The 22,560-nt window shown below is 39.6% G+C and overlaps 1 protein-coding gene across 1 annotated transcript in view; it reads left to right on the plus strand.

Annotated features, from left to right (window-relative positions):
• Nucleotides 1-484: 484 nt before the first annotated feature.
• The window catches only part of c1orf21.L (chromosome 1 open reading frame 21 L homeolog), a 76,953-nt gene continuing 54,877 nt past the window's right edge, over nucleotides 485-22,560 (plus strand). Inside the window, 1 exon segment of the mRNA NM_001086417.1 lies at nucleotides 485-620. The gene's annotated coding sequence lies outside the window, so the exon portion shown is untranslated.

Below are 22,560 nucleotides of genomic sequence, written 5' to 3' on the forward strand. Positions count from 1 at the left end.
ACTTTCAGCTCGTTGATCTAGAGGCGTCCAGGATTCTGGGAATTGTAGTTGTACAGATGGAAAGACCTAGCTCTGTCCTTCCCACAGTGTCCTTGGTTTGCTGTGAGGCATCAGTGTTACACTGGTTTCTATGCAAATGACTTTACATTAATTGGACTGGTTTCCATTAAAATGACACATTTGTAAGGCCAGCCATATGGTTAGAGTCAGGGTGCTGGGAGTTGTAGTTGGAGGACTATAGGCTGGTGTAAGTTACCAAGTGCCAAACACAGAGGCAGGTCCCTGCTGAAGGAGGGGGTGAGTGACATAATAATGGTCAGGTTAGGGGAAGGCAGTTCTATGAGAGAAGCCTGAGGAGCTGTCTGTGCTGCCTCTCTGCTGAATTATAAAGGCCAGGCCAGACCGGCAGTCTAATGAGCAGCAGTCTCTCACCCCTCCCATTCCCTCCCTAATCCCCCCCTCTCTTCACTCTCCTCTCGTCTCTCCCTTCCCTGCTGCCGCTGCTGAAGGAGCGTTTCTACTTGTACTGAGCACTCGGCTTCTTCTCTCTCTCCAGCCCAACGTCACCGCCTGCCCCACTGGAACCCCCGTCCCCAGCCGTGGAGCAGCACCTCGGGCAGGTAGGGAGGCAAAGCTGACAGCGCCGGGTTGTGATTGGAGCTCGGGGCGAGGGATAGAGGAGCTGGCGGGCCTGCAGTCAGTCCTGTTGGCGTTTCATTGCTGCTCTATTAATATCATGCTGCTTATTTGGCATATGTGTTTGGCATCAGGAGCAGGGCCTACCCCCCCTTATCTGCTGTCACACAGAGGTCGTGGCTCCTGACAGATGACCCCCTGCAGCAGCCTGCCTGACTACTTGCCCTTTGATTCCTATGCAGCCATGTGATATTAGTAATCACTAATTATCCATGCATTATGTGCAGCCCAATATCAAAGCCCTACAATTCCTACTAACACAAAAGGCAACACATACATTTCCCATGTTTAAAGCTTGTGCCTATTTACAGCCTGCCTGCTGTCTGAGCTACAACTCCCAGCACCCCCAGACAGACTTGCACTAAGGCCATTTGTGTTCTGTGCCCATGGGAATAATATCTCATTTCACATTTTGGCAGAAGCTCACGTCCCAGGTCCCCTATAATCTGCCTGGGGTTTTATTCCACCGAGCTACTGGCGACTTCTGCAGTGATCTCGAGATGCTGCTCTAAATGGGTAGCAACCGACTTCCCTATTTACCATTTAGTGCCTGTGCGAAGGTTTGGATCTGGGGGGTGCAACCCATATCAGAGCAGGGCTGCCTAAAACCTTCCCCAGGGATTTGAACTGAATTCTCTGTCTTTTTATAGATTTTGTCATTCTCATCTGTAAGAGTAACCTGTTGAATGTGCAGATATTGGAGTTGGAGTTGCCATGTGTCTATTTAATGACTGTGCTCAGCAATTAACATGATATTGTGTAGTTTTGGCAATCTGGTTTTGTTCAAGAGGTTATTTTCTCTGGACTAAGTTTTACTATTTGTTAGGTTCTAGCATTCAACTGGTCATCTGAAGGGGCAAAGAGCACTGCACTGAAGAAAACGAGGGCAGCCTTGGGGCAAATAAGGATTCTGAGAGGGCTAAAAAGTATTTTGCTGTAGGGCAGCTCTCCTATATAAAGCTTTATTGTATGTTGTAGATCAGGTATTTAGATTTGATATTTAGGTTGGAGGGTGAATAATGGCTGAACAATATCATCAGCCAGTTTGATCACTTTGGTTTCTGGGCCCTGAAACAATTGCTGGAAAGTGTCCGATGCAATTTGATGTGATCATTTAGGACAGAAAATCTGAGTGTGCGTGCAATGCCTGGAAGTGCTATGGCTCATATTCTGTCATATGTACTCCAAGTGTTGGCTTGGGTCACTTCAGGGAATCCGTTTTTTTAAATACATTGGGCAGACACAGGTCAGGTAGGTGCATCTATCTCCTCCATTACTTAAAGGGATAACAAAAGCTTTAGGCAAAATTAGCCTTCAGCCAGGGTACAATTAGATTTAGGCACCATATAGCGCAGATACTTCAGCCAGGGTACAATTAGATTTAGGCACCATATTGTACAGATGCTTCAGCCAGGGTGCAATTAGATTTAGGCACCATATAACACAGGTGCTTCAGCCAGGATGCAATTAGAGATAGACACCATATTGTACAGATGCTTCAGCCAGGGTGCAATTAGATTTAGGCACCATATAACACAGATACTTCAGCCAGGGTACAATTAGAGTTAGGCACCATATAGTAAAGATGTTTCAGCCATAGTGCAATTGGACTCAGGCACCAAATAGCACAGATACCTTAGCCAGGGTGCAAGGGGACATGATGGCTGTTTAGCAGTTTGTTAGCAGCTGTGGGTTTGTTCTCACTAACCAACTACATTCAATTCTAATGATCATCTGCAGCCCGTCATGCAGAAAGGTGCAGTCTGTACTGGATAAAGTGACCATGGGTGCCTGGAGTTAGAGGATGATGCTATTTAGCAGAGGGCACCATATAGCAAATGGTAGGGAGAACTGGAAAAATAAACCTCTAAATAAATCACTAGGGTACAATATGTATTCAGTAAAGAATAATTTATTGTGTGCCAAAGCAACATTACCCCTTCTGTGAGAGCTTTAACTCCCAGTATATTCAGATAGTTGCTCTCTAGCTGAGAATGCTGGGATTTTCATCCCACATCAGTAGGTTTCATAATATAAAAATAAACACGGTGCAAAGGCTGCAACTTTATTGTTTTATTGGGCTGGAACAAGGAACCTACATAGCAACGCTGCCAGACACAGTGTAACACAAGCTCATTCCACCTTAAGAGGATGAAGGCGCTCTCCCTGACAAAAAATGGGATCCCTGATCCTGCTACTTTGGGTCTTTTTACCCAGCATTTATATTGGGCATTCGTCATCTGTTATGGACAACAGGCAGCCCTGTAAATGCTGTTGAACTGTTAACTACTGACAGCTCACTGACAGCCAAATAACTTTGCTTGCTGGCCTTTACTTTTGTCCTGGTGTTGTCATTTCTGCATGATCCCTGGGTTAGGTGCTTGTCTACAGAGTGGCAGCATGGGGGGTTGCAGGCGAGATACCATCCTCTGATAACAAAACATCCCTGACCTCATTACTGATCCCCCCCTCCCCCGGCACGCCTGTTTATATACAGAATTCTCATTTGTCAGGAGGGACTGTTCAAAGCCACAGAAGCATACAGTACTGCGTATTATTAGCACGACTAATAGAGTTTTTAATAAGGCTAGCAGGCAAGACTTGTATTAGTCAGTTCCAGCTTAAATCGCTATCAAAACTGCCATAAATAGATTGTTTTTTTCGTGCTGCCCACTCTCCCAAGTGTCCCTCTTGGCAGCAGGCCTTACTCCCACCGCTTAATGAAATTCCCACTGAAAATGCACAAAAATGTACAGTATTTTCATAATGACTGTTAAGGCTTATACAATTACTACTGTATGCATTTCTCATTTAAAGGGAAAGCATTCACTATTTTTTCTAACTGCTGGCACAAAGTGGCTAAATAGATGGAATAATAGATTATAGTATGTAAAGAAAAGAGACTAGGAGAATTGAGGTTGAGTGAGGAGAGGAAGAATAATAGCAGTGAGAGTGGGCCCCTGGTCTAAGATTACTTGGTGGGCCCCTGGTCAAAGGTTTTTGGGTGGGCTCCTGGTGTCCCAGTCCGACACTGATCTGAACTGCATATTTCCCTAGTCCTCAGTGTATATCAGAAGGGGTGAAGAACTGTCTCTACTCTTGGTGCATCAGAATAGAGCACTGAACCTTAGGCACAGATGTTGTTGGACTTCAACTTCCAGCATGCTTTAGCTCTTGAATATTGGTGGAGGAATGCTGGGATTTGTAGCCCAGCAGCTTCTGAGGGCCCAAGGTTAAGAAACAGGGAGGCAAATTGTTGCTTGGTATTACCCTTTAATGGTCTCAGGGGAATGCCCCAGCTGAGCCTACCAACCTAATAACTCAAGCTCATAAATCCAAAAACTATATACAAATGTACAATATATTAGAAATATTTTCTGCTAGCAATAGCGAAGAAGTCCCCAACCCTTTAGCCCTCATCGGATTCAGGCTAAAGAGCTTTGGCGCCCAAGGCTATGGTGGCAATTACATGCAGGCAAGTGATTTCATTGGTTATAGCACATATGGGAGAACCATTTTTTTTTTTTTTACAGGAGAACTAAACCCTAAAAATGAATATAGATAGAAATGTCATACTTTATATAATGAACTTATTGAAGCAGCCAAAAGATTCAGTATCTCTATAGCAGTAATGATCCAGGCCTTCAAATTTGTCAAATGAGTTTCCCGGCTTGGATTCTTCTAGGAGTGTCTACGACACGCACATGCTCAGTGCGCTTTGGGCAGTTGTTGAGAAGCTAAGCTTAGGAGTCGTCACAAATCATCAAGCAGAAAATGATGTCATGTAACCTGACTCACAGGGCTGGTTATTAAATTCTGATGCTAATTGTACTGGTTTCTGAGCTCTCGTGTACCAAAAATTATTTATTAATCAGCCTCAACCTTATATTCTGACATGTTATATTTATTCAGTATCTTGTGTGTCGGTCCCTAAGATCGGTAACTGACAGTGGCACAGAGCATGTGCAGTGAATCAGCAGAAAAGAACATGGGGAGCTACTGGTGGCAAATTTGGAGGTACCGATCTTTGACCGGCATGGCCATTGGCTCCAAGTCCATTTTTTAAATATAAGTGAACAGTGAGCCACATTCTGCTTGTTAGCCACTGGTTGGGTTTCTGGAGTAATCCCCTAAATTTAAATCTGGTAAGCAGGGCAGATAGGATAGTCGCTTAGGGCCCCTAGCCTCCACATATCCCCTGCTTGCAGCCTTCCAGGTGTTGTTGAACTACCATCCTGCTAGAATTGATTATTTTTAATAATGTATACTGTCATAATACGCTGTTCTTATCTATTATCCATCTCCTTATTATGTTTATGCGTCCAAATCCCCTATTTGTTGTTTATAAAAGATCACAGATAAGGCTGCTGTTAGTTTTCATTGTCTGTCTAGTAACTGTTTTGTGTTTGTATTCAGCAGCTGGGAGATGCTGTTACTTTAATGTGGCCATGCACAGTTATCCATTGTATCTCTGACCGTTAGAACAGATGCGCATATATAGATAGATAGATAGATAGATAGAGATTATATATATATATATATATATATATATATATATATATATATATATATATATATATATATATATATATATATATATATATATATATATACACACATACATATACATATATACATATATATATATATATATATATATATATATATACATACAGATAGATAGATAGATATATAGATAGGATATGTTATCTGGAAAGACTTTATCTAGAAAGCTCCAGATGATGGAAAGGCCATCTCCCATAGACTCCAATATAATCAAATACTTCAGATTTTTAAAATGTATTTTTTTCTCTGTAATAATAAAACAGCATGTACTTAATCCCAGCCATTATATTATTAATCCTTATTAGAGGCACATTAAATCTACTGGGTTTATTTAATATTTAAAGAAAATGTAGCAGACAGCACCATCCAGGAATACATTTATAAAGCCTTTATTTGTTACTTCATGGCTTCATGGTCTGGACAGATACAACGTTTCAAGCCAAACAATGGCATTTTATCAATATATGGCCCTTCATTTAATATTTTTTTTAGTAGACTAAAGTATGGTGATCCAAAATTACAGCTAGAAGGAAACCCCCAGGTCCCGTGCATTCTGTATAATAGGTCCATGCATGCATTGACACACATTTGTATACTGCAAATGCAGGGGAGAATATATGGTATTGTTGGTGACATTTAAGCATCCTTTGTTTCATTTATACATTAGGCCTGTGCTGAAAGGCAGGAATTTGTAAATGAACTATTTTGAAAGCCACCATCTGGTTTATTTAGAGGCAGATTTATCAAAATGTGAGATTGGAACTCACCACAGAAAAACTCACATTCTATTCATTCCTATGGGATTTTTGGAATCGTGTTTATCAATGGAGTTCATACTGGATAAATATGCTTTTAAAAATCCCATAGAAATGAATAGAAAGTTAGTGAGTTTTTCTGGAGTGAGTTCTAATCTCACATTTTGAAAAATCTGCCCCTTAATGTTTAAATGTCTTTCAGTTGTATGATGATCCATATTATGGGAAACCAATCCTGATCAGGAAAACCCCATTCATTTAACTGCAGAACAGTTGCGCATAGTAACCAATTAGAAATAAGCTCTGATTGCTGACCTGCAATAAAAATGAAAACAAAATATGCTGTCATGCTCTAGAACTCTTCTATGTTAATTTTCTTTCCTACCAATACAAAGAACTTCTTTTCTCCTCCAGCCATGTGTTTCATGCAGGAACCTGGCCTCAAACGACTTGTATAAAATAATTTCAAGTGTGCAAATAACAAATATTTGTCTGCTTTAGTTGGATGGAAAATAATTACAAATAACCTTTCCTCTTGTGACAGTGAAGAAATTATTGATTGACAGTTAATATTTTTCTTTACCCTGAAAAGAAGCCTAATGCTGAGCCAGGAAAAAAGGCTTATGACAGCTGAACATTGCGCTCATTCATAACTCCATCGGGGGGGAACAATTCTTAAAGTGGACCTGTCACCCAGACCTAAAAAGCTGGATAATAAATGCCCTTTTCAAATTAAAAATGATACCCAAATTCTTTTTTTTTTATTTAAGCATTCATAGCTGTTGTAAACTCATTTAAAAATCTCATCTGTCAATCAAATATTGCCTGCCCCTCCTCTATGCCTTAGGCATAAAGGTGGGGCAGACAATTACTTTCACTTTCCATTCAGCACTTCCTAGATGTCACTGCACTCCCCACATTCTCCCTGTATTTAATTGTGTAGTCAGTGCATAGTGATGGACATCAGGTCCCCCATTCTGGTGCACAAACAAGATTGTGAGATGATACAAGGTTTGCCTTAATAACAGTGTCCACAAAATGGCTCCTGCCTGCTTGCTATAATTATGAATTCCCAGACGGAAGAAAACAAAATTCAAATCGTTTTTTTTTTTAACTAAATCTTTATTAATTGTTTAAAAAAAAAAAAATACATAAAAGGGGGGGATAATAAAAGGGATACAGAAGGCAAAATAAGGAAAGGGAGGTGTGTGGGGGGGAGCACAAGGTTCAATCAACATTTCTTTTAATCCAAGAATATGTATGTAAGTATATAAGTAGGTTTATATCATGTCCTTTCTATAACTTTAACTGTAGTAGCCTTATACCCATTGGTGGTAAATCTGGCTTACTCTGCTCTTTCTGATCCATATTCGATTTAGCTATCCCATATCACTTAGTTCAAAGTTCTCAAGCCATGGTTTACATGTACAAGTAATTTCTTCTAGTTTCCTAGTCTCTTCTACTAAGTTTATCCATTCACATTTTTGGGGGGGGGGTATTCATTCTTCCATCTCTTTGGAATAAATGCAAGTGCTGCATGAAAGAGGTATAAGGTGAGTTTATCAGTTAATACCCCTCCTGTTTTTTTATCTATCTGAAATAAAATCAGAGGTATATCCGTATGTTGGTAACTAGTCCCCATTACTTGATTAATGATCTTACATATTTGTTCCCAATATGTGGACATGGCCAGACATGTAACCCAAATATGTTTAAAAGAGCCCGCCTCTAATACACATCTCCAACATTTCTCTGAAGTTAATGGTAATAGTTTATGCAATCTTTCAGGGACAGAATACCACCTAGTAGCGATTTTATATAGCATTTCTCAGACCCTAGAAGCTCTAGACGCCTTATGAATGTTTATTAATATTTTCTTCCTCAATATATTTTGGAGAATAATTTCCAACTCCTTTTACCACTCATCAAGATATTTTGAGTAACGTGATGTTTTATGGAATTGAATACGTTTATATGCTAGGGATAAGGGTCTTTCTGGCAGTTTTTGTGTATCCAACAGTTTTCTCCCATTCCGTAGGCTGATTCATCATCCTTTTACTACTGATTTTATTCAAATAGTTTTTACAGTGTAATTAGAGTTCATTCATGCTTGACTAACATGATAAAATAGGATTTGGAATAATTCTTTTGGGTGAATGGTCCCCTTTAAGCTGTCCAATACGCTGTGAAATATTTAGCGGCAATAACTTGTGCTGTGTTTTATTTTTTTAAGTAGGAAAATGTATCCTAAGTGCTTTTGTGGCGTCTCTGGAGATATCAGGCCTTTTCCAGGATTTTGCTAATTAAACTATTGGTATTAATGTCAATCAACTGCATTAGATTAAATGTCTTGTTACAAGCCAGGGTAAACAGAAGTAAGCAAACAGTAGCTCTGTAGCACAGCAACATACATGTCTGTGTTTGTTAGGAGAGCAACGCTACCTCAACACAAGCTAATTCTTTCCGGCATATTCTGAGTTATTTACATGTGGGCCCTTGTGTTGTTTAAGCCTGTACTTATCAGAGAAGCAATAAATGTAACTGGGTGTAGTCACAAGGGGAAAGTGCTTGGGCAATCGCTCTTTGGCCTTTGAATTGCTTTGGAAAAAAGTAGGGTAGTGAGAGGAAAGAAAACTCCATCACAGGTTTTTAGCCTAACACCTTGAATTGAGTACTAATTATTAGGTATAAGTAACATAGTAATTTAGTAGCATAGCACTCCCCTAAAGGGCTTTTCCTTTAATAAAATTAAGCCTGTTAAATTCACTCTTTAGTCTCTTGCGCTAGTATATGATGAACAGCCTTAGATTGTAAGCCCTACTGACGCCATGATCGTTATACAGCGCTGTAGAACATGGTGGACCTATATAAATAAAGGATAATAATAATAAATGCATAAAAAACGCTATTCATTAGTTGGTCTCAGTATGGCCATACATTTACAGATTTGGCTGGGCAGTTTAGCTGACTTTGAGCATTTCCTCTTACAGACTGGATATGTTTGGCACCTCATTGGGGCCGGTTTCTGCAGTCAGATCACAGCAGGTCTGTCCAAAATAAAAGCCTCATCTGCCAGAGCTCTTTTTACCACATGGACTGTGCATTGGCAGATGCTGAACTGAGAGCATCCGCTGGGCCTCTTCATTTCCTCTCAGATCTGCTCATTAAGGCTGACGGCCAATGAACAACAATATTAGACTGTCCAAGCAAATGGTCATGCTGCACAGTATCCAGATGTTTGGCCCAAGGGTCAATCCATCAACATGAAAATATGAATTTGGTTGGAACTATAAATTCCATGATGCGGTTACAGTCGAATGAGCTTTGTATATTAAAAAAAAAAAATCAGTTTGCAAAACCCTAGAAATCTTTTGTCTTGTTTGGTTCAGTCCTCTCACAGGGAAGACCATCCCAGAAGTCCCATGTTTTGCCCAGGAAACCCTTTGCTGATCACAACCAAATATTCTGCAGAAGCATGCATTATTGTACACAGAATTTTGACTTGGAAGCCCTAAACCCTTCACACTGGTAGTAACTGGTATATGAAGCATATTATAACCAGACTGTGTCCGATACAATGCCAGTGACTGAATTGCCTGTGTGTTCTTCTGCAGATATTAGTTCATGTTGCACTCAGGGCATGTGCCCACACGCATTTATGCCTGCAGTGTGTTCTGGTTCACCTTCTGCCCACTGATGATGAATGCTATACTGCACCATGAATCCTCTGATGAAAGTACCTGCTGCTGACTTTGGCGGTATTCCAGTCACCATCATAAGTGTTCGCTGGCAACTTGGCAGGTGGAGAATGCAACAGAACACATTATTGTCCGCTACAGGTTAAAATGCCACATGTAATTAGGTGTCCACCCATGACACTAAATGAGTCTTCCTTATAAAAAAAACTGGCCATACACCCACAGATATTGTTGTCGGCCCTGCAATAATCCGTTTAGCCAATGATCTGGACAGATCTAATTGTACCATGAAGATTCATGAACAGAAATGGGGTAGAAGCAGTGAGACATATGTATGCTTTTCCACGAAAGCTCAATATAAACTGGCTAGCTGCAGTTGTTGCTCAACATCCACATTTTGTGTTTCCTTTTTGGTAGCCTTTCCGTTTCAAACGTCTTCATTTAAGATTGTGATGTCACACATTATCTGGAAATGGATGTCATTGGACAGGTTGGAGAGTTTACAGCCAGTCTTGCGATAACAATAGCACAATCTTTCCAGATGATATATCTAGTATAGGTCAATCTAAAAACAACTGGACTTGCTGAGTAATCAATGAAGACGTTTCACTACTCATCCTAGATATACCATGACCTGGATGAATGAAAATCTTCATAGTCATATTTCCAGATGATGGTGTTCCAACCAACATTACAATAGCTGCCTTTGTGCGCATGTCCCATTTGTTTTTGTTTTTTTACAAATTATCAAAGGTGCAAGATAGTAGTCCTCGTTTAAATGATCCATTGTTCCATATATAGTTCTTTATACCATTCATCTAGACATGTATGGTCAGCATAAAGCTATCTAATGAGTGCACAATGTACAGTGTTATTTCCAATGCATAGGATAGAACCATGCACTGCCATTGTTTAAAATAAATAACACTCATGCTGGTAACATCTCACTTGACTCCTCTGTTTACCAATACAGAATATTTTATTTTCAGGGCCTCAATGTGTTTTAACTCCCCTTACCCCCCCCCCCTCCTGTCGGCTGCCCTGATGCCTGTAAAGATTTGCCACCTCCTCTCTGTTTGGGCAAATAAATGTACTCCTATCCCAATAATTATCCCTGCCAGGGGAAATGTCATCCATCTGTGGCACAGATCCTCTAATTTGCACAGCTTGCCTCATGCACAGCATACAGATTAAATTGTGAGGGTGTTGCAGGCAAAGGAAAGGATGTTATGAAACAGCTAAAAATATGTACAAAAAGCTGATGCATTTCATTCTATAAAGATGTCCGCCCTGGAAGGAAGCTATAAGCTGAGATATACCAGTATGTGCTTGGGCTTATTAGGCATTGCTCACGGGATCTTACTCATGATGTGTCAACACTTCACATTACTAACTTGCTAGGTATGTTAATGGATTCTTCTGCTAGACCATGGATCCTTCATACCATGATGATTGTGTCTACAATGATTGTGTTACTCTGTTTGTGCACACATGATATTTACATTAGCCCCTCACCATACCAGTGACCCAGTACTTGAAATCAATAAAGGCAATCACACAAAGTCAACAGCAACTGTTTTAATCTGCAGCAATTCATTGCTCTGTACAAGAACTCCTCCTGATATATATATATATAACATGGGTCAATATTCATCCCATTAGTTCAACAGTATTATTCTATAATATAAAGTTTAGCTAGGGATATTACTTCTAACACATGATGTTGTAGTTATACCATAATAGAGGTGTTCAATGAGCAGTCTTCCAGTTGTTAACTGAACTGCAATTCCCATCATTCTTTCACAATTCATATTACAGATGGAATTACATTTGTGCTTTATAATCAAACCATCATGTATATAAATGCAAGACACTGTGAGGCTTTTTTATGATGCTAGGTGTAGTAGTAGATAGTCGGCCACTTATTCCCATTTGCTCTTCTTCTCAGTACCACCCTCCACCCTTATTTAGCTATTCATTCAAGAATTCATACATTTATGGTTTACATGGGGAAGCTTGACTGTTCTTGTCTTGACTGTCTGACAATCTATAAATATGTAAAGGGGAGGTTTTAAAAAGAGAGTTATGCATTTCCATTGGATTGCAATCTATCGGTCGCCACTAAAAATCTCCTCACCACTAAAACTTGATTTTATAGATAATGGAGCCAATGCTCATGGCAATCTTCTTGAAGATCTCCAACTATTGTAACTACTTCTCAAATCTGAGCCTGTCACATAGCACTTAAGAACTTCTGGTTTTTGAAAAGAAGGAAGCACTTAGAGCCACATGAGTAGTAGTCAATGCATTTCTCTGTACAGGACAAGTGAATGAGGCGCTACAGCTCTTCCAGAATAGAAGACACTCGCTGTCATGTACTCCTTTTGAGTATGGTGTTCCTGTAAGTTGGTACCACAAACTAGAAGAGCAGCCTTAAATCAGACCCCAATTCAAAGGGTGGAGATAAGCAACTTGTTTTTTTAAATATGCAGTCTATATTTAATTGGCATTTAGCCTGTATATTGTGGCCTTGTGGTAGAATATAAAAAAAAAAAATAGAATAGATTATGTCTTCTTAAATTACTAATGCACTGACAGTGGCAAGTATGTGAGTGGAGTAAAAAAAACTCTGACCTTCCATCTGATAAGTCCGTCTTGCTCTTTTCCTGTTTGTCTGAGTCTGTGCATTGCCAGATTTATGGGAGACAGATAAGAATTAAATGTAGGAAATATGAATAGGCTTTGATAAGTATGCTATGTTGCATATGTTCACGGGATTCTGTGTATAACTTATGGTACTATCATATAGCCGGCCTTTTATTCCTCTGATTACAAATAACTGCAGTTGTTATTTCAAGGCAAGTCAGTTTGAGACCATGTTTGAACCCACTGTACATGAGTCACTATTGTTCTACTAGAAACACAAAGTATGTGTGATAACAGCAGTGAATGCCCCACTGTGATTCATATTGCACCAGCAAGTTGCTACAGGGTGCCACCAGATGCTAGATGCTAAAATCCCTCATGGAACAAGATCCATTTAGGGTGAATAAGAAGAGTTTTCATGTCTTGGGGCGTTGACACCTTTAGATAGAACAGAACTTTCATTTGAAGCAGCGTGGTTGGCTCTTCACAGTGAGCCTGTGAAATGCCCTGCCAGATGATGTTGTGAGGACTGATTTTGCCTTTAAAGGAGAAGGAAACTTTTTTGGAAAAGATGCCGTACCACCACCACCCCACATAGACCCCCCCTCCCTACTTACCTCTCGTCGCAGATTCTTACATGCATGCGCAGTTGGAGCAGTTTTGCCGGGTTGTGACAACTGCACATGCACACTTTCAGGCACTGGGCTATAGGCAGAACATTAGCAAGATTTAGGGAGACAACTGCTGTATATTCATATAGAATACATCCTCCAATGAAAAGACGTATATTGGTAGCCTTTGTAAACTAAAATGTCACCCTCCTCCCCTGGTAGGAACTGACCTAGAGTAGCTCTCCCACTGACATTCAATCTCAGGATAGACGCCATGATCCTAGGATAGACACCATGATTCAAGTCGTTGTGACAGTGTACAGGTCACTTAATCCCCTGCTGTCCTGGCACGCTTAGTGTTATGATGGCTGCTATGACTGCTGTAGTGAAGCATGCAGAATAATGCCCTATGGGAAAAGTACCACTACACTTCCTTTAAACTTTCCAGAGAGAGAGCAAATATGAGCTACATGGTCCATAAAATCCAACTGGCCAACATATGTCCCATGTGTCTAAGGTATTATGGTTTCTACAGAAAGTTGACCGCAGTTCCCACAATAAAATATCTTGGCTTACACTTACTAATGTGGCTGATACCTTGAGAAATTACTAGGGATGCACCGAATCCAGGTTTTGGTTCGGGATTCGGCCAGGATTCGGCCTTTTTCAGCAGGATTCGGATTCGGCCGAATACTTCTTCCCGGCCGAACCGAATCCGAATTGTGCAAATTAGGGGCAGGGAGGAAAATCGTGTGACTTTTTGTCACAAAACAAGGAAGTAAAGAATGTTTTCCCCTTCCCACCCCCAATCTGCATAAGCAAATTATGATTGGGATCGGTATTCGGCTGAATCTTTCGCGGAGGATTTGGGGGTTTGTCCGAATCCAAAATAGTGGATTCGGTGCATCCCTAGAAATTACTATTTTGAAGGTACCAACTGAAAAAAAAAAGTTAGCATATTATAAAATGTGTTCATGTACATACTCTTTGTACCAACTAAACATGCAGCTATGATCATGAGAAAGCATGTGCTGTGTTGCTGTTGAGGCTTAGCTGGAAGGTTGGTTTGACTGCTGCCTGGGATGAAAGTGACCTTGGCCACTAGCTATGTTTAGTAGGTTACATGCAGCTAACAAAATGAAGCAAGTACAACTATTTTTATCTTATTCATGGTAAACAACCACTCTTGGGCACTATGTGATATGTGACGGACAACTGCTGGAGATATTTTACTTCTGAAATAGACGATAACTGTCTATGCTTGGCATCTTCTTTGTATGGCAGATACCACCAGACTTTATAACTGTAAAATGTGTGTAACTTTCCACTGCAAAATATTTTTGTTCTTAAAGCGGTTATCCACATAAGTAGTGAATATTGTTTTTTACTTGCATTAAAGGTTTTCAGATAGTTCCCAGAAATAAAGACTTTTTCCAACTACTTTCTGTTTTGTTAGAATTGATACAATAGTTGCTAATACTCCAGAGATGCTGCTGAGAAATGTATCAACTAAATGTTGCAAAATTGTAAAAGTATAGAATGCACTAGACCAGGGGTCCCCAACTGCCGGGCCGCAGACACTCCCGCACAGGGCCGCCGAGCCCAGTGCGCAAAAACGACGCACCCCGAATTGACCCCGCCGACCCCACCCCCCAGTCCTCGCAAAAAAACACCAAAGACAGGGACATTCAACTTTAAACTTAGATTTTGGAAAATTTTTAAAAAATAAAAAATGGAAAGTATTTTAAAGGAGAAGGAAAGCTACGGAGGCATTTTATTGCCAATAGATTAGCTGCAATAGTACAAGCTAGAATGCTATATTTATTCTGTAGAATGTTTTACCAGACCTGTGTAAAAAACTCTAGAAACTCTCTGTTTGTTAAGGATAGGAGCTGCAGTATTAATGTGGTGTGACATCACTTCCTGCCTGAGTCTCTCCCTGCTCTGGGCTCAGATTACAGGAGAGAAGGGAGGGGTGTGGGGAGAGGAGCAAACTGAGCATGCTCTTGCCCAGGGCAATGAGGTTTAAGCTGAAGTCAGGAAGTCTGATACAGAAGCCCATGTGTACACAATAGAAGGAAAGAAATGCAGTGTTTCTTTTGACAGGGGACTCAGATCAGCATTACTTTGAGGGTTTACTGGTATATTTAGGTGGACCTTTCTGATAAGGCTTACTTAGTTTTAACCTTTCCTTCTCCTTTAAGAGTATTTGTTTCTGGTGAACTATCTGAAAACAATTGAACTATAAAAAGTGTTTGGAAGGTGAACAACCCCTTTAAGATAGAAACTAATTCTAATCAACTTTCATATAAACATCCAATTAAAAGACAACTATTTTTAAGATTCTTTTTGTAACTGAATTGCAATTGGAAGCAGTTTCTACCTGCCCTTACTATACTACACTCGCAATGCATCACAAATCAGCTCTCCAGCTTCAAATTCCCCTAATGCTTTTCATTATTATTATTTTCCCTCTCTTATCTGTGTCCTAAACATAATGCAACGCACTGTGGGAAACTGAGTTTTGGCTTTAGGAAGAGCTGACTACCAATACAATGTTTCAATGGTACGAGTAGCCAGAGGAGGGAATAGTAAGGTAGCAGTTAAGTTAAGCAGGTAAGATACAGTAGCAGTTAGATTTAAAAAAACATCTAATTATATCTTCCCAATAGGTGTATATGTATGTATATGTATGTATATATATATATATATATATATATATATATATATATAATTTTTTTTTTTAATTATCTTTTATGATTCTTTGGGTGGACATCTGTTGGTTTTCCAGAATTAAAGGAATATTTTGAGGCCCTCCTTGTCCATGTAATTACATAGTTAAGTTGGGTTGAAAAAAAGACCATCAAGTTCAACCCCTCCACCAAAAAGTCCATCAAATTTGTCCCCCCTAATGAAACCCAGCGCTAATACACACACTCATACCTACTCCTCCATACACTCAGATAAACTGTATATACCAATATCTATACTAATTGTAGATTTTATTATAACAATACTAAAATAAAATACTACAATAATGTTGTAAGGGGGCATTATTTAATAGAAGCTTCATCATACTAAATATATTCAATAAAAAAATCTGTCTATCTTCACTATTCCTCTCTCAGCATCTGTTTCTCATCATGCAGCAGTTGGGTGTCAGATATTCATTGACAGTTAGATCTAATATAACTTATAGGGGGTTCCCTTTTGCCTAGAAGATGTATTAGAGTTCACTCTATTAAAATCACCAGACATTATGTCTCTCTACATGCAGAATTTGTGCAAAAGGCAGTTATTTTGTTAGATTTTTTTTGTTTGTACTGGAATCAGTTATTTGAGTGAGCTCTAATTCATCTGCTAGGAAAGGAAGCCCCCTATAAAATATATTGGATGTAACTGTCAATGAATATCTCACACCCAACTGCTGCAAGAAAACAAAATGAAGAGAAACAGATGCTGAGAGAGGAATAGTGAAAATAAATTTGATTATTTTAGAAACCATTCAAAATATATAATTGATCATATTTACAAAGTTTCTTAGTATGATGAAGCGTATATTAAATTTTCATTTTCACAATAGTTTCCCTTTAAAGGGATATTTTCATGGAAAACATGTTTTTTTCAAAAAGCATCAGTTAATAGTGCTACTCCAGCAGACTTCTGTACTGAAATCCAATTTTCAAAAGAGAGAACAGATTTTTTTATATTCAGTTTTCCAATCTGACATGGGGCTAGACATATTGTCAGTTTCCCAGCTGCCCCAGTCATGTGACTTGTGCCTGCACTTTAGGAAGGAACTACTTATTGGCAGGCTATTTCTCCTTCTTAATGTAACTGAATCAGTCTCAGCGGGACTTGGCTTTTACTATTGAGTGTTGTACACAGATCTACCAGGGAGCTCTTATCTTGTGTTAGGGAGCTGTTATCTGGTTACCTTTCCATTGTTCTTTTGTTAGGCTGCTGAGGGGAAAAGGGAGGGGTAGATGTCACGCCAACTTTCAGTACAGCAGTAAAGAGTGACTGAAGTTTATGAGAGCACAAGTCACATGACTGGGGGCAACTGGGAAACTGACAATATGTCTAGCCCCATGTCAGATTTCAAAATTGAATATAAAAAATCTGTTCTTTTTAAAAATGGATTTCAGTGCAGAATTCTGCTGGAGCAGCACTATTGACAGATGCGTTTTTTAAAAAAAAAAAAAAATGTTTTCCCATGACAGTAACCCTTTAAAAATTGTTTCCAAATCCACAGCAATTGCAAGCTCCCCCAGTGGAGTTGTAGAACTGCAACTCCCGGAAGGCTACAAAGTATGAATGCCAATGTTGTTTACATTAGCACTGAGCATAAGGAAATCAAGTTCTGGGAAATTGCAGCAAGAATATTGACCAATTGGCTCCCAATAATGTGCCTTTGCGTTTGGTGATATATACTCAGAACGTGGAAGCATAGAAAGATCATAAAACAAGCCCAATATGCATTTAATAGATCCTATAATAAACAGATGAGCCACTGCCTGTCTGTTACTTGTCCATGGACATAACTTAAGCAGCGTTTTAACTTTTACAATCATTGAATGGTTTTTTTCATCATTTAATAAACTCTTGGAAAATGGTCTTGTTTAAGAGCGCTTGTAAAATGTCTATATGAGGGGCTAAATTATTCATTAGTATTGAGTTGCGTGTGGAGTTAACTGCTGGGCGCAGATGCTGTGTCTAATGTAGGTCAGGAAATCCTAATATTTCTGTGCAGCGGAATCTATTTTAATGGATCATTCAGCAGCAAGTGGCTTATGCATTAATGGCTTGTGTTTTGTTCCACAAAAAAATTCCTTTTTCCTTAATTGACTTAAACAGTGTAGGATTTATAATATGATTTTAGAATATAATTGTTAATTGCTTGTTGCTGAGCGGGATATGGCACTGTCTCGGTTAAAGACTGGAGAGTTAATTTGCGGTGATGCTGCAGCCCCATCAACTTTACAATGTGCTGCTGCAGAAGACTGTTAGAATACATCATTTCCAAGCTGTGGGCTGACACAGGGACCTGTGCTGGGAAATAATGCATTTAAAGAGCTGCCAAGAAAAGTGGCCTAAAGTGTATATACACACACACACACACACACACACACACACACACACACACACACACACACACACACACACACACACACACACACACACACACACACACACACACACACACACACACACACACACACACACACACACACACACACACACACACACACACACACACACACACACACACACACACACACACACACACACACACACACACACACACACACACACACACACACACACACACACAGTGTGTATGTATATATATATATATACAGTATGTAAATAAATATATATAAATGTATGTCCATTATCTAGAAAGTTCTGAATTACGAGAAGGCCATCTCCCATAGACTCCAACTTAATCAAATAATTAAAATTTTTACAAATGATTTTCTCTTTTTTTCTCTGTAATAATAAAGCAGTAGCTTGTATTTGATCCCAACAAAGATATAGTTAATTCTTATCGGAGGCAAAACAAACTTATGGGGTTTGATAAATGTTTTAAATAATTTTTTTTTTTAGTAGATTTAGGGGCAAATTTACTTAAGGTCAAATAGTTAATTAACCTTCGATATTCGACTGTCGAAGTTAAATCCTTCGACTTCGAATATCGAAGTCGAAGGATTTAGCGCTATTCGTTCGTTAAATCCTTCAAATCGTTCGATTCGAAGGATTTTAATCCATCGATCGAACAATTTTTGTTTGACCTAAAAAAGCTAACAAAGCCTATGGGGACCTTCCCCATTGGCTAACATTGACTTCAGTAGCTTTTAGGTGGCAAACTAGGGGGTTGAAGTTTTTTCTTAAAGAGACAGTACTTCGACTATCGAATGGTCGAATAGTCAAACGATTTTTGTCCGAAACGTTCAATTCGTAGTCGAAGGTCGAAGTAGCTCATTCGATGGTCGAAGTAGCCAAAAAAAATTGAAATTGAACTTTTTTTTTTCTCTATTCCTTCACTCGAGCTAAGTAAATGGTCCCCGAAATGTATGGAGACCCAGTTTTCCTGAAAGACCCCTGAGAATTCTGGATAACAGGTCCTATACCTGTGTAATGCTTCCTTTAAAAAACAATCAAAGCGTTTGTTGATATTTTCATTTGAAAATACCTGTTTTCTGGTAGGGCTTTTGGGGGCAAGTCAGTATATTCCATTGCTCACAAAAAGCCTGGGGGGGGCCTTATTTAGGCATCTGGTACTAGATGGCTGAATACAGCAGGACCAATGGAAATAAATAGTATATTGAGTCAAATTATTATTATTTTTGGTGTTACTCATCCTTTTAAATCAGTACCACACTATCTCTCTTCCCCAGAAGCATACACAGCCATGGTCAATAAGTACCTTGCCTTACCTTGTACTCTTTTCTCCACCTACATACTATACCCGTGCGCAAGACTTTCCTTACCATTCCTCCTTCTCCCCACAAGCCTACAGTATGTTACCTATGCATATTACGTAGAAGGATCACCGGCACACAGGAGTTTGGTTAAGCAGGGCAAGCCTTTGCAATTTTATTAATGCAGTGCAATTAATAAAATTGCAAGGGCTTGCCCTGCTTAACCAAACTCCTGTGTGCCGGTGATCCTTCTACGTACCTTGGCTGGGCAGTTGCCGATTCCCCTACCACTGAGCACCAGGAAACTCTGCTTGGGTTTGTGAGGTGTGCGGTTTCTCCAAATTGGCTTGGAACTACCTATGCATATTGCCATGCTCTGTGGTCTGTATTTCGCTAGCTGTAGATAGTTTGTGATTTCCTTATTTAATGGGGGGGGGTTTAACCATTTGTCATACTACTGTTTTGCAAAGTGTAGGCAATAAGTTTACTCCCTAAAAAATGATACACTGTAGGTTTGTCATATGGATCGCCTGAGTCACGTCTCCCTATTTAAAAAATATGTGGAAATACAGGTTAGACAGACTTCTTCTGCTTCGTATGCAAACCAACATAAACATAGCTAGTTAATACAGATGTTTAGAACATGATCAAGATATGTAGGAACATCTTTAGTGGTGGTGGAGTGTAACAGCACAAGCTTTACATATTATATTAGTTTATAAATTTGCAGTATAAAACCTCATGCCCTTTATCTATTGGGCAATGCTGATGTCACATGTATGAGAATTAAAGGTCATACATGGGCAGATCCTCTTGTTTGGAGAGGTCACCAAAAGATCCAACAATCAGATCACTATGCCAGGAATACAGATGGTTGGTGCCGCCTCAACAAACTGATACAGTTCTCGATCCTCCAGGATTTTTTAAACCTTCCCGATCAACAGCTGGCTCATTTTTGTCAGAGGGCCCCATACACTGGCCAATAAGCTGCCAGCTTGGTCTGTTGACCGCTTTTATCAACGTGTTTATGGCCACCTTAACTCTTCACAAAGGCAACCACAATGTTTTGGTTGTGAAGATCTGGCTCTATTAAATGCCCCAAGAGCTCCCCATTCTCTTTTCTGCTGATTCGCTGTACATGCTCTGTTCTGCCAGTTACCTGTTCTTAGGGGGCGACTGATGATATACTATATGTACAGTATATAAAGTCAATACACAAGGCAGCTGCACATTACATACTGCAATACAAAATTACAATTCAGATTCATATCACATGACAGCTCAGCTCTTTAGCATCAGTTTCTATGACAAGCGAACTTCACAACCCCACAAAGCTTTGCTTCTCAGAAGCTGCCGAGAGCACACTGAGCATGTGCGTGTCACTGACACTCCTACAGGATACAAGATGGCGAGCTCTTGTGACAACTTTGAAATTACTGTTATAGAGATGCTGAACCTTAAGGCTGGAGCAATTAGTACATTATATATAAAATATGGAATTTTTAGCCATAATTTTACCATCTTGCCCTATTGTTTCAATCTTGCTTACTATATTATTATGATGAGCCGCAGTCTCATCCTTCGCTACTTGCTGTCCTAGTGTTCCTTTCCAAAGCTACGATCCTACTGCTGCAAACCTCATCTTGTCCTACTATATTTGCTCCCATAGCAGAGGCTATTATCCCCACTGCTGCAGATATATCCTGCCCTACTAAATCGTCTATCCAGCGGTTACTTCCCAGATGCTATTTTATCCCACTGCTGCAGGCAGTTTTGCCCTGCTTACCAGCTATCCAAAAGCCACAAATATTTACTTAGAGCACTTCTGCAGGCACCGGCTCTCCTTACTATATCAGCTATTCCCACAGTCTCTTCCTACAAGACGTTATCCCCATTGCTGTTCCGTGTGCTGTTGTGGCAATTCAGAAGTAGATTTTTGTGGTGCATTATTGAGACAGACAATGCTGAACCTAGTAATTAACTGCAGTTTTATGTTGCAACCGTGTGTGAGGCGCAGGACAGATTCTTTTGCCTGGTACAGGTATAGGATCCATTGTCCAGAAACCTGTTATCCAGAAAGCTCCGAATTATGGAATGCCCATCTCCCATAGACTCCATTTTATCCAAATAATCAACATTTTTATAAAGTATTTCCTTTTTCTCTGTAATAATAAAACAGTAGCTTGTACTTGATCCCAACTAAGATATGATTACGGTAATCCTTATTGGAAGCAAAACCTGTTTATTGGGTTTATTTAGTGTTTAAATGATTTTCTAGTAGACTTAAGTTATGAAGATCCAAATTACGGAGAGATACGTTATCTGGAAAACTACAGGTCCCAAGCATTCTGGATAACAGGTCCTATACCTGAACCACATGAAGATAGCATTCTACATGTGTACCTTAGTGCATAAGGTGCACATTGATTCAAATACCTTGAGATATTACCTGACTATAGCCAGGGTACACTGCTCTAATATTCCTGGGGGCTAAGTGATCTGAATTTAGAGTAAGTTGATACACGTATACATGCTTTTTCTCAATTATATTTTTCTGCACGAGTTGACCCCAGTGTACACACACGCACATGAGCTGACACACACATTTCCTGTTAAACACAATGCTGTTTGACAGCTCTTTGGTTGTTACACAGAAAGCAGTCTAATTGCTTGTATCATACAAAGAGTGATGGAGCTAAATTTAAACTGATGCTGATGTACACGGAATATTCAATTGGTGTCCAGCATCTGATTTGCAGTCGACGGCTGGATATCCCATGAGACCAGCTCACTCTTCCAATTTAATAAATTGCCCTTTAAACCACCAACACTGCCATTTAGGAATATATACTGTTATGTACTTCATACAAGTAGATTTTTACCTTCCATCAATATACATGAACATTTGATGTCATAAGGTTTATTTCACTGATGCATCTCTGCTTCTCTTCATGTCCAACCATGCTTCCTAAGGACACGTGAACTCCATTCGATAGACAAACAGCCAATCAATAGTTATGTCATGCATGATACTGATTAACATAAGGAGCAGTTCAAGCCATGTCCTCCAGTGCAAGGAATGGAGCCAAATCTCTGAGTTCTAATTACATTTAAACAGATCATATCTAGTGGTGATCACATGTGTACCATTACCTCAAAGTCG

This window comes from Xenopus laevis, chromosome 4L, assembly GCF_017654675.1.
Source record: "Xenopus laevis strain J_2021 chromosome 4L, Xenopus_laevis_v10.1, whole genome shotgun sequence".
Lineage (NCBI taxonomy): Eukaryota > Metazoa > Chordata > Amphibia > Anura > Pipidae > Xenopus > Xenopus laevis.